We start from the raw sequence: 13,755 nt of genomic DNA, 5'->3' as shown, positions 1-13,755 counted from the left end.
TCTAAATGCAATGGGAAGCCATTGGAGGGGTTTACAAGAGAGGAACGGGATGTGGCTTACATTTTTTCAAAGGTCCATCTGGCTTCGGAGGGGAGAAAGCGCCTAGACAGGCGGTGGGTATGGGGAAAGCTGGGGCCAGGACAACCTTCAGTCTCTTAAGGTTCAGGTTCCCTCTGTCCTCCACCTCTTCCACTATCTCCAGGAGGCCACCAAGGCCTGGGCAAGCGTTCCCCTCTCATTCTAGTATCGCTGTAGTAGTTTTTTTTCTATACTTTTACTGTTTTTACTTGAAAATTTCCTTTAAATCAATTGCTATTTTACTTAACTGATTTTTTTAAAAGGAAATTATATCACAGCCAAAAGTCATGAGTTTAATGCATGACTTACATTTTTTTCCTAATACATATTAACATAAATACACAGCTATTAAAGGTTTTTAAATGAACAAGCGAATTTAGTCTTAAGACTAAAGATAATAGTGAAATTATAAGAATAATAGTTCACCAGAAACATATGAGTTTGATACACTAGTTATTTCTTTTCTAATACACATGAAAATAAATACTTGGTTATTAAAAAAAGAAAAAAAAAGCTAATCCAAGTACCAGTTCAAATCATCTAAACGGGCCCTGTCTATTCTATTTATTGGCTGTGTGGTCTTAAGCTGGTTACGTAACCTCTCTGAGCCTCAGTTTCCTCTCAGTGAAGTGGGGATAATAACAACCCAACCTCGTGAGGTGATTACGAGAACTACATATGTGAGAAGTATTTAGAATAGTGCTTCACACAGTATAGGCTCAACAAATATAATGTAGCTGAACCAGCCCATGGATGGTCAGAAGGAGTTTCCCAGCTGTCTGCAGGCCCAGTCCAGCCAGTACCCAGACCCACTGAGCCAGCCTATCCTTCTCTTGCCCCGCCATCCCCCAATCCACACCCGGGGAATTCCCAGGTTGACCGGCTGGGCCTGACCCCAGGAGGGAAGGTCATGGTAAATGAGGTGCATACACATTGCTAAGGACAGCCAAGTGACCGGTATGCTCAGGGCTCAGCACACGGCCCCAACCAAGGGCGCACTCGATGGACCTTACCACAACCCTTCTCCTCCCCCAACACGCAGACAAGAGGCCCAGAGTGGGGGAGGGCCTTGCCCAAGGTCATACAGTGAGAATCAGGAGTTAAACCCATGTCAGGGACTCCAGGCTCCCTTCTTTGCCCACGGCACACACATGTGCATATGTCTGTGGGTTTTAATCCCCTCCAAGGGCCCCGCTGCCCGCTCCCCACTTCTTCCCACACTCCCTGTACCCAGGAACTTGCAGTTCCTGGCGGTCCTACTTATTGCACACCTGTGCATTCTGCTGGCTGTTCCCTGTGCTGAAACGCCCTTCCTCTACCTTCGCCGCCCCCTTCACCCCTCTCCCACCTGGCAAACTCCTACTCATACTTCAGGGCCCAGCCAACTGCCTCCTCCTTCAAGAAACCTTCCCTGACCCTCGTCGGCCTAACAGAGTCAGTCCACTCCTCCTCCTTGATCACAAGGTGCTTCTAAATCACAGTGACTGAGAGCTCCTGGAAGGTGGAAAACAGCCTCTCTCTCAACTTTGTTGTTATCAGTATCTACTAATAACTAAATTAGTATCTACTAATAACTACTAATAACTACTAATAACACACGAGAGAAAGAATTCACGAATCAACTGGCTTGCTGTTCCATGGTCTTAAAGGCAGCAGTTGTGTTTAGTGGTTTTGTTGTTGTTGTTGAGAGTAGAGCATGGGCATCTCAGCAGGGCTGCCATGTGCGTTCTCACGGACTGTGCACTGCACAATGCCGGGGATGCCAAGCAAACAGACTGCAATGTGAGTGATGCCCTCTGGAGGTGGGCAACATGCCAACCTGACCCTTGGCCATTCTGGAAACACGGGCAGCCCATCAGGTAGTGGAACAGAAAAGGTACAGGCTTTGGATTCAGACTCACCTGAGTTCAAATCCCAGTTTTGCCACTTATTCACTGTGTGTCCCTGGGCAAGTGACTCAACCTCTCTGAGCTTCTGCAGTAAAATAGGAATAGATACCCACCTCACAGGGCTGTCATGAGAGTTAAATAATGATATACCTAACACATGGTAGGCCCACGATAACTGTTCCTTCCTTTCCTTAGGCATCTGGAACTCTTATACCCCTCCTCTAACTTCCAGACTGTTTGCACATCCAGTCCAGGTTCCTCTCAGACTGGCTGTAAAAACTTTTTGTCCTTGTCCCAGAAGCCTGGTCACTAGGACCAGTTTGATACAGATCAGTAAGATCCTGTTCCTCTAGGAATTTCCCTCACAGATGCCCTCACATACGTGCAGGAGAATATACACCAAAGCATCATGTATAGGAGCAAAAGACTGGAAACGAACTACATGCCCACCAGAAGAGGCAGAATAATGAATTACATGCATCCATACCATGGGTACCACACAGCCGTAACAAAGAGGCAGCTCCCTGCATACTAACAATGTGTCATTTCCAAGATAAAGTAAGGGCAAAAGAAAAGTATGGAACAGTTTGTTTAGTTAACCAGCTGGGGGTCAGGATCTGACACAGAACAAGGAAAATGACATAAGGGAAAATTCTTAGTTCATCCGAGGGTGGTTCATAACTAGTACCACTCGGGATGCAGAGGAAAGAGGCTAATTCCTTACACACAATGATCCCGTGGGCCATTAAGGAAACTCCACTGAGAAAGGCTGGCCAGACAGTCTCTGAAGGACACAGGGGAAACTGATCATATCAGTTCCTGGAATGGAGAATTAGGAGACCCGGGGTAGGCGTGGAAAGAAGTCACTTACTACCCATCAGATACGTGGGTACTTTTGAATCTTTTGCCATGGACATGACTTAATCTGTTAAAATGAAAGCAAACCATTTTCAATAAGATTTTTTTTAAAGCTTATATGTATGAATTAATAATAATAATAATGCTCTTTGACCTTGGGCAAGGCTCATGGTGACTCCATTTCCCCGTAATTAAAATGGAAGGACCGGGCTTCCCTGGTGGCGCAGTGGTTGAGAGTCCGCCTGCCGATGCAGGGCACACGGGTTCGTGCCCCGGTCCGGGAGGATCCCACATGCCGCGGAGCGGCTGGGCCCGTGAGCCATGGCCGCTGGGCCTGCGCGTCCGGAGCCTGTGCTCCACAACGGGAGAGGCCACAACAGTGAGAGGCCCGCGTACCGCAAAAAAAAAAAAAAAAAAAAAATGGAAGGACCATCGGGGGAAGAGGACAGATTGCTGTTCTCACATCCCAGCGCCCACCACTGTGATCCGGTCCTGAGGGCCCCCGCTGGATTTAAGCAGGGCTGTCTTCAGAGGCGTGGGATGTCACCATCCGGGGCCACGCCTGATTTGGGCACAAGCTCTAGATCCCAGCAACTGGCGCTTGCTGTTTACACCATTTCCCGGGGAGCAGGGTCACAGTAGGCCCTGGCTCAAGGGGTCTAATTTTAAACACTGGGTTAAAAAAAAGGTCAGATCCTGGCTACCTCCAAGATGCATGCACTTTAGAAAGATGACCCTGAGTGCAGAGGCCAGGAAAGAGAAAATGATCTCTCTCTATTCCTCCCTCTCTCCCTCCTTCCACAAACTCCAGCAAGTGCCTATCTGCCAGGAGTGCCCAGCAGGGAGGAAGCAGTGACCTGGGGCAGTTCCCATTTCACCCTAAGTCAGGCATCTCAAAGCTGCCTGACCTCAAGAATCCCATCTGGGGGCATCAGTTCAAAATAGATCACTAGCCCCCAGCCACGTGATTCTTAGGGATCTATTTGGATTTCTTATTTCACATGTGGTTTTCATATGTTTGGAGTTTTTTGTTTGTATATTTGTTTTATCATTTGTTTAGATCAGAATCCCAAATGAGATCTACACCTAGCAGTTGGTTGATATGGGTCCAAATCTCCTGTACTCTGTTGATTTCCTCTCCATTTATTCATTTATTTATTTACTTAGTTATTGTTTCTGTTTCCCTCTCTCTCTCCCTCTCTTCTTGCAATTTATCTGTAGAAGAAAGTCTATATCTATAGAAGAAGTCTATATCTATAGAGTCTCTCACATCTGAAGTTGGCTGACTGCATTCCCCAAGGTGCCACTTAACATGTTCCTCTGTCCCCTGTAGCTCCTGTAAATTGTTCAAATCCAGGGACCTGATCAGATTCCGGTTTGAGTTTAGGGCAAGACTACTTCCTGGGTGCCGCATGTCCTTCCATCAGGAGGCTCACACTCTCTTTTTGTGATGTGAGCAGCTGTAGCTGCCCAATTCATCCATTAGGGGTTACCCAGTGATGACTCTCTAATTCTATCATTTTTTCCTACATTTTAAAGCAGGTATAAGTCTATAAATAGAAACTTACCCTCATCAACCATTTGGTTACCCTAAGGTACCATCTATATAGGAAAGGTAGAATTAATTATGATTCTTTCTCTTTCTTTAGGAGCTCAAATCCTTTTTGGTACAACAAATGTGTGCTGGCAGTAGGAGAAGGCACATCCTCTGAGCCTCTGTTGCCCCACCTGTAAAATGGGGATGCTGGTGAACTCACAGACTTATTCTGGTATGTGCAGAGAGTTCAGTTCTCCTGTCAAGGCTGTGTGCATGCAGGCTTTCTGTGAACTGCAGAACCGGGCACGCAGCAAGATTTTTCGGCCTCCTCCCACCCCTCGACCCAGCCTCCACCCCAAGCCCACTGCTGGAAGATGGCAGAAGCCATCAGGGCCTTCCCTTAGCCATGCACAAACTCCGTTTGCTGCGGGTGGCCCTCTCTGCGCCTGTTTCCTGTACGGTGAGGATGCTAGTGCCTTCCTGGGGCGGAGGGGGTGTGGTGCTGTGGGAACTACATGAGATAATGCAGTCAGGGGCCTGACGCCTGGGGAAACCCAGTAAGGGGTCCTCTCTCTGTTCTCCCAGCTCTCCCCCTTCAGGATACACACACACACACACACACACACACACACACACACCCCAGTGTGCACGCACACGCACACACACCAGCGCGGTCACTAAGGGCGGCCCTATTGTTTGGCCACTTCCCCAGCCCGGAGGGGGCGGCTGGGAACGCTAGGCGACCCTTCCTGCTGGGCGCTGACTCGCCTGCGGAAGGAACAGAGCGTCTCGGCGCTGGTGCATTCCTCTCGTGCCGGGCCTAGCGCACGCGCGCATGCACGCACGTCCGCACCTCCGGGGGCGTCCAGTCGCCCGGCCCCACAGCCCTGACGGCGTGATCCAGCTCCTGACCTGATTGGGGACGGGGCTCCCGTGCGGGCCGGGACGGAGGCACCAGCTTCCCTGAAACTTCCCGCGCCGTCTGGGTGGGCTCAGTTGCCCATTCGACGGCTGAGCAAAGTGGAGGCCAGAGGCAGCCAGGATGCCTCGGGCAAATAGGGCAGAACCCGGGCCCTTGAAAATACGCATTTTCAAACTATTTTCTAACTCCCTACTATTCCCAAGATTTGATATCTCCCCCCTACCTGCCTCCCATCACCTCTACCCAGGTGCCCCGCTGTGCAGCCTGCAAGGGGTGGCCTGAGGACCACTCAGACAGCAGATTTACGTGACCAGGTCTTGCCACCCCAAAAGGGACAAGCAGTGGGGAACAGAGCCATCACTTCCTGAGCACCTACTAGTGTCAGGCCTCCTGTAATGACAGTCTCTCAATTAACCCTCATGACAACTTGACCAAATAGATATTATTTATCCCAAGTTAAGTGTCTGGCTAGGAAGTGACTGAACCCTGGTTTTCTTGGGTCCAAAACCATCCTTTTTCCAGGCAACATAATTGGGGGACTCAGGCCCCAGAACAGCAGAATTTAGATCCTGGTGCCCTTACTCAGCTCCCTGTTCTGCAATGGGCAAGTTGCTTCACCTCTCTGTGTGTCAGTTTCCTCATGTGTAAAATGGAGATGATAACAGTACCTACCGTATAGGGTGATGGTGAACATTCTGGAAGATGATGCAGGTGGTTTTCTTATTCTTATTAATTTCACTTCTAGAACTAAAAGGGGCTGAAATGGAGTTCAGGTCACCAACTGCCCAATTTGTCTGGGTCTGAAGGGTGTCCTGGATGCCAGACTTTCAGTGCTCAAACAGGGACACCCTAGGCAAACCGGCAGGGATGGTCAGCCATCATGACGCTGGTGTTTTTAAAAGTCCATACTCGTCTCCAAAGGGTAGGAAAATGGCCATTTCATGCTCTCAGTGCTGGTGAATTATCCCAGAAACCCGCAGGCCTCAAGCTCTTTGTCCTGGTCTCCCTACTGTGCCCTTGCATAGCCAAAGAGAAACCAGACATTCTCAACATGAAAATTTTCCACATCCTTCAGGGCAATCTTCTAGTGCCAGAAACAGCAGGATTTGGGAATCAGCCCAGGCCACTAAAAATAGCTCCCACAGCCCCCTGGAAGGCCTGCACCATCTGGGCCCCAGGTGGCCTGCCACCCAGCGAGCTGCCTGATCCAGCCAGCACCTTAAATGACCATGAGCTCTACTGGTCCTGCCGACCAAGGGCAGCGGACACAAAAAAGGCCAGGGCCAACCCGGCCTGCCACCCAGAGATGTTCCTTCCTCTACCCCATGGCATGTCCTTCCCCTCCATCCAGACAAGACAGCACATCGCCTGCGTTCACACCTGGACAGTCATACGAGGGCCTCAGTGGTGCTCACACAAGCAGGGACACACAGCTGCCCCCTCCCTGCCTACCTACCTCAATGCACACTTCAGCACACACGAAACAGCCACACGCATACACACCAAGCGTCTATTTTCACTACTCAGTTGTCTCTACATTCTTAATTAAGGCAGTGTTTCCAAATCTTTAATACCTTTGCTTCAATTTCTCTACAACCCCTCCACCTGGCAAATGCTAAGAAGATTTTTGCTTTTTGCTATTGGTACCCGGGGTTAAAAAAGAAAGGAAAAAAAAGGATGAATATGCATTTTCAAGCTATTTTCTAACTACCTACTATTCCCAAGATTTGATATCTCCCCCCTACCTGCCTCCCATCAAGTCAGTGAGAGTCCAAGGCCAACAGAGAGAGAGGACGCCTGGGGACACTTGTGGGCATCCCCTCCAGATTCCTGCCCAGCCTCCCAGCCTGAGCCTCACAGCCCTGGTCTAAGGTGGGAGCAGGAAGCAAAGGTGCTCTGCCTGGAGAGGGTCCAGGGCTGGAGGCCGGTACACCTGGGGCATCGCCACATGCTGGAGCAGACACACCGACTGGGCTCCCTGTGCTGCTGCCCATATCCCACGCTGGCCTGCTTGCCTGCTTTCTGGGAGGGAAACAGAAGCAGGAGGAGGGGCTTCCCTGGTGGCGCAGTGGTTGAGAGTCCGCCTGCCGATGCAGGGGACACGGGTTCGTGCCCCGGTCCGGGAAGATCCCACATGCCGTGGAGCGGCTGGGCCCGTGAGCCATGGCCGCTGAGCCTGCGCGTCCGGAGCCTGTGCTCCGCAACGGGAGAGGCCAGAGCAGTGGGAGACCCGCGTACCGCAAAAAAAAAAAAAAAAAAAAAGCAGGAGGAGTGTGTTCCGGAAACAGCCCTCCAAGGAGTGGAGCCCACATCCTTGTCCTGTGGAAAAGCAGAGGAAGGAGAGCTGCCTGCCAGGGTTTGACAAGCCCCGAGCGCTGAGGCAGGAAGTTGAGTCCCAGTTGGGCTCCCCCGACCCCACTCCCACTCTAGCCTGAACCCTGGTTCCAGAGGCCTTGCTCTTAACTGCTCTGCCAGGGACCAGACTACCTGAGTCCATGGAGGCCATGGAAAGAGTTGGGTTTTATTCCGGATATGATAGGAAGCCCCTGGAAGGGTCTAAGCAGAAGTATGCCTTCAGGTATTAGTTAGAATTAAGTTCAGGTGCAAGAAAAGACCAGCATAACAGTGGCTTAAACAACATAGGAATATAGAAATATAGTTTTCTCTCACACAAAAAAGCCCACCAGAGACAAGCCACAGACTGGGAGAAAATATTTCTGAAAGACACAACTGATAAAGGACTGTTATCCAAAATACTCAAATATCAACAGTAAGAAAACAACCTGATTTTTTAAATGGGCAAAAGACCTGAACAGAAGAAGATAGATATAAAAATGGCAAATAGGAGACTTCCCTGGTGGCGCAGTGGTTAAGAATCTGTCTGCCAACGCAGGGGTCACGGGTTCGATCCCTGGTCCAGGAAGATCCCACATGCTGCGGAGCAGCTAAACCCATGCGCCACAACTACTGAAGCTGGCGTGCCTAGAGCGTGTGCTCCGCAGCAAGAGAAGCCACCGCGATGAGAAGCCCGTGCACCGCAATGAAGAGTAGCCCCTGCTCGCCACAACAAGCCCGTGGGCAGCAATGAAGACCCAATGCAGCCAAAAATAAATAAATAAATAAATTAATTAATTTTTAAAAAAGATGGCAAATAAGCACATGAAAAGATACCCAACATCATATGTCATTAGGGAATCGCAAGTTAAATTAAGTTACCAAAATAAGCTACAAGGATATATTGTAAAACACAGGGAATATAGTCGATATTTTTAAATAACTATAAATGGAGAATAACCTTAAAAACTGTGACTCACTCTATTGTACACCTGTAACTTATATAATACTGTACATCAACTGTACTTCAATTAAAAACAAAAACAAAGGGACTTCCCTGGTGGTCCAGTGGGTGAGACTCTGTGCTCCCAATGCATGGGGCCCGGGTTTGATCCCTGGTTGGGGAGCTGGATCCCTCACGCATGCCGCAACAAAGATCCTACATGCTGCCACTGAGACTCGGTGCAGCCAAAATAAATAAATAAATATTTTTTTTAAACACACAAAATACCACTACATGCCTATTAGAATGGCCAAAATCCAAAACACTAACAATACCGGGACTTCCCTGGTGGTCCAGTGGTAAAGAATCTGCTCCCAACGCAGGGGACACGGGTTCCATCCCTGGTCGGAGAACTAAGATCTCACGTGCCGCAGGGCAACTAAGCCTGTGCGCCACAGCTAGAGAAAAGCCCAAGCGCCGCAAAGCAAGATCCTGAGTGCCGCAACTAAGACCCGACACAGCCAAAAATAAATAAATAAACAAATAAATATTTTTTTAAAAAAACCCAAAACACTAACAATACCAAATGCTGGCAAGGATATGAAGCAACAGGAACTCTCATTCATTTCTGGTGGGAAGGCAGTGGTCCAGCCACTTTGGAAGACAATTTGTCGGTCTCTTACAAAACTAAACATGCTCTTACAATAAAATCCAACAATCATTCTCTTTGCTGTTTACCTAAAGAAGCTGAAAGCTTATATCCATAAAACGTAGATCAGCCTTATTCATAATTATGTATAATATTATTTATGGATAATATTTATCATTCATTTACAAATGCATTATATTTGTAGTTTATGAATTTATTCATAATTGCCAAACGTTGGAAGCAACTGAGATGTCCCTGAGTAGATGAAAGGATAAATGGTGGTACATCAGACAATGGATTTAAACCATCTAGACATGAAGCAAATTTAAATGCTTATTAGTAAGTGAAAGAAGCCAGTCTGAAAAAGCTACATGCTGTATGATCAAAAATGACATTCTAGGGCTTCCCTGATGGTGCCGTGGGTAAGTGTCCGCCTGCCAATGCAGGGGACATGGGTTCGAGCCCTGGTGCAGGAAGATCCCACGTGCCGCGGAGCAGCTAAGCCCGTGCGCCACAGCTACTGAGCCTACGCTCTGGAGCCTGCGCTCTAGAGCCGGTGCTCCACAGCAAGAGAAGCCACTGCAATGAGAGGCCTGCGCACCGCAAAAAAGAGTAGCCCCCACTCTGGCAGCTAGAGAAAGCCCGCATGAAGCAACGAAGACCCAAAGCAGCCAAAAATAAATAAATAAATTTATTTAAAAAAAAAATGACATTCTAGAAAAGGTTAAACTGTAGAGACAGTAAAAAGATCAGTGGTTTACAAGGGTTGGGGGTAGGGGGAGGGATGAATAGGTAGAGCACAGGATCTTTAAAGGAGTGATACTACTCTGTAAGATACTATAATGGTGGATATGTCATTATACATTTATCCAGACCCGTAGAATGTACAAAACCGAGGGTGATCCCTAATGTGAGCTGTGGACTTTGGGTGATAATGCTGTATCATCACTGTTACAAATGTCCCAGTATGGGGCTGTACGTTGATAGTGGGGGAGGTTGGGCCCGTATGGGGAAGGAGGTATATGGGAACTCTCTGTGCTTTCCACTCAGTTTTTCTGTGAATTTAAAACGGCTTTAAAAAATAAAATCTATTTAAGACTAATTTAATTACTGATACAGACAACAACATGGACTAATCTAAAAAAAATTATGCTGATTGAAAAAATGCAGACACAACAGAAAGAATACAACATGACTCCATTTATAGGAAATCCAGAAATCACAATTTTAATCTATGGTGACAGAAAGCATGTCCCTAGGTAGGGATTGATCGGGAAGAAGCATGAGGGAATTTTTGATGATGGATATGCTCTATAGTTTGGCTGTGTTGGTAGGTATAATACATTCTGCATACATTTGTTAAAATTTGAATATACACATAAAACTATATAGATTTGTCAAAAATCACTACATCATAAGGTTAAAATAGGTGTTTATTGAGGTAAAATGTATCTCAATAAAGTTAGAAAAAAGGGGGGAAAAATCCCACCAGGGCTTATTGCTGTGCTCCATGAAATCCTTGTCAGAAGCATGAAGGCCTGAGAATTCCTTCCTACTTGCAAACTCACAAGTAAGCTGACCACAGTTTCATAGATGCTTGCAGAAGACACAGGACAAGGGACTTTATTACAGCACAGCGGGCAGCATGAGGTTCATATTTGCACTGGTTCCCCTTGCCCCCCAAGTTCCATGGGGCCAGTGCAGTAGGCCCAGGTGGATGCTGTGCACACGGTGGGTTTGTGTCAGAGCTAAGGCACACTGAGTTTAGGAAAATCCTAATCTTCTAAGAGGCTGCTAGCAAATCTAGCCAACTTTTGCCCTGGAAAATAACATTATCTCTATTATCCTGCTCAGGAAGCAAATCTGTTCTCTGTTCCAGAAGACGCAATCTTAGTTTCCCCAGGCTATTTGCCTTAAAACAACTCTTGAAAAGAAATAATTTCATTTAAAAGATGTCACAAAAGTTGTAAAAATGCCACGGAGAATTATCTCCCAACAGTCCTCAGGGACCAAGACTCCTTCTATCTTGCTGCTCTGCCATCATTCCTAGTATTGCTTCATGGTTTTAAATAGCTGCCTCAGCTCCAGCCATCACACCAGTATTCCAGACAACAAGAAGAAGGAAAGGGGGAAGAAAAGAAATCCCCTTCTCTTTAATGACACTCTCTGGAAGTTGCACACACCTTAGGCCTGACTTATCCAAATGGCCACACCTGGCTGCAAGGGAGGGAACTGTAAGACACATACCTAACTAAAAATCTATTACTAAAGAAGAAAGGAAAACCAGATACTAGTGGCAACCAGCTATCTATGTCCTAGTCAGTTTAATCATGGTCTGTGTATTTACTGAAAGCGCTGAGGATACAAGGACACATAAAACCCCTTCCCAGGAGCCCTGGGGGCGTGGGGAGCCTCATCTAGTAGTCATCATCAGTACTTTCTGCCTTCCCCAAACTTAAAGAGCGATGGTGGGCCCCAGAATGAGGGCAGGGCTCACCCTTATCTTGCTTGGTGCAGTGGAAAGACCTTGCCGGACTTGGGCCTTGGACACTGAGTTCAGCCCAACTTGCGGCTCTAAGCAAATCCTCTACTTTTCCAGGCCTCAGTTACTACTCCTTGTGACATGGCAATAATAATAAGCCCTGATGAAGAGGCCAGATGAGAGCATTAAATAAACCACATACGGAAAGCAATAGTCATAGTAGGAGCTCAATAAATGAGACTTCCTTTATCTTTCTTCTCTGACCCTGAGCTATCATGGCTATATTGGGCACTAGCTGTGGCCAGAGATATCAGAAATAAAGTTGTCTCCAGTCTCTCATAGAACTTATAGTAGGATGAGCAATGGCCCGAGTGAAACTCAGGTCTTGCCTCTTCAAGGGCTGCAGGGCCCTTCAAACCAGAGAAGCAGCTCATAGTAGAATAACCAGGGTTGAATGCTGTGCCCTGTCATGTCCAAAGTCAATGTGAGTGGGAGCCTGAATGGCTGACTCTGGGCCGTAGGGACAAGGTAGTCATAATCGTGTTATCTCATCTTCTTGGGACACTGTACTCTCTGCAGTTTTCGAGTCCATGATAACAGCCTAAAGAATTCATCCAATGAGAATATGGAGAGGAAGCCAGGGTCCAAGCTAGTGCTTTTCAGTCTTTCTTCCTTGAGGGTCATGTCCTTGGCCTCACTCAGTGCCCCACAGAGCCTACTCTTTTAGATGCCCACCACAGGGGGCGCGGGGCTCTGGTCCATTTTGCGTAAGAGCAGGACAGTCGTGCGGACTCTCGTGAGGACTCTTGAGAATTCACCTCTAGGGCAAGTAGTTTGGGCCTGGGACAAGTCCTAGGGCCCTTCTTCTTTCCATAAAATCTAGTAAACAACAATAAATTGGCTTCAGACCATTCTTCATCCCCCTGAGGACAGGAGTCCTTTCTGTGCCATGTCCCCAGAATTCCAGGGCTCAAGAGTCACCCCCTGCAGAAAGCCTTTTCTTCTTTTTCCTCCCCTCTATCCACTCCTCCCTGCATCTCCCCACTCCCTTGTCCAGTCCACACCTTGCCACCAGCTCCCAGACCACTGCACTAAAATCCTGGGTCAAGACATCAGTCTCCACCATTTGCTGGGAGAGCCCAAGGTCAGGGATCGTATCTTGCCCGTTCCTGTGCGTCCAGTGTCCAGTGCAGGGCCTGGCACCAGCTAGAGCTCAGAAGGGGCTGCTTTTATGACTGGACTGCTTTTATGTCAACCAGTACCATCTGCCTTAGCCTCTACAGTGTCATCCACAATAAATACCAAGCCCCAGCCCCCCACCTGCCACTGCCATGAGGCTCTATCAGGCTGGCAATATCCTAGAATGAGGCCCCTCAGGAGTCCCAAATATTCCTTCATTCACTCAACCATTACTTCCCCAACTATAAGTCAAGCCTTACGTTGGGACACAGAAAAGGGCACGATCCTGACCTTAGTGGCTCACAGTCTGGTCGGGGAGTCGGATGTCCTCTTCCCCTCCTCCCCTCCCTCCCGCTCTCACTGCTGGCCTCCCTTTCTTTGTTCCTTCCATACGTACTTATTGAGCAACAGACAGACAACTAAACAGAGTGACAAGTGCCAGGAAGGTGCTGTTGAGAGCTCTGTGGGGGAGAATCCCCAGTGGTCACTGGAGCCCTCGACAAAGGACATTTCCAGGAGATTCAGTATAGAGATCTAACCCTCCTGCTAGATGAGAAGCTGTGAGTCATAAGCCCCAAGCAGCCCTACAGACTTCCCCATGAATCACCCACTGCCCCATTCTCCTAATTAGAGGCACACGCCATGGGGAATTCTCTTTGGATGGGAGGGAGGAAAGGCGGGGGAAAATGTGGGAGGATGGGGCTCAGAATGGAGCCCCTGAGGAGCTTTTCCCACTGTTGTCCTTCCAGAGTCACAGCCCTGATCCCAAGAACGGAGCCCCAGGATAAGCAGGTTTTGGATAGCCAGGACCGTCATGGTATTTCCTGATTACAAAGTGCTTTTATATGTTTTATTTCATTTGCACACCACTGTGTGTTACTGGA

At 48.1% G+C, this 13,755-nt stretch overlaps 1 long non-coding RNA gene across 3 annotated transcripts in view; it reads left to right on the top strand.

Moving 5' to 3' along the window:
- Positions 1–3,248: 3,248 nt before the first annotated feature.
- The window catches only part of LOC117202219 (uncharacterized), a 30,695-nt gene continuing 20,188 nt past the window's right edge, over positions 3,249–13,755 (top strand). For all 3 annotated transcript variants that reach the window (XR_007476528.1, XR_007476529.1, XR_007476527.1), the window contains exon 1: positions 3,249–4,594. This is a non-coding gene — a long non-coding RNA (uncharacterized LOC117202219). The remainder of the gene's footprint in view (positions 4,595–13,755) is intronic.

Source organism: Orcinus orca, chromosome 3 (assembly GCF_937001465.1).
Source record: "Orcinus orca chromosome 3, mOrcOrc1.1, whole genome shotgun sequence".
NCBI lineage: Eukaryota > Metazoa > Chordata > Mammalia > Artiodactyla > Delphinidae > Orcinus > Orcinus orca.
The sequence above is the reverse complement of the archived record's forward strand: the minus strand, read 5'-3'. Positions and strand labels throughout refer to the sequence as shown.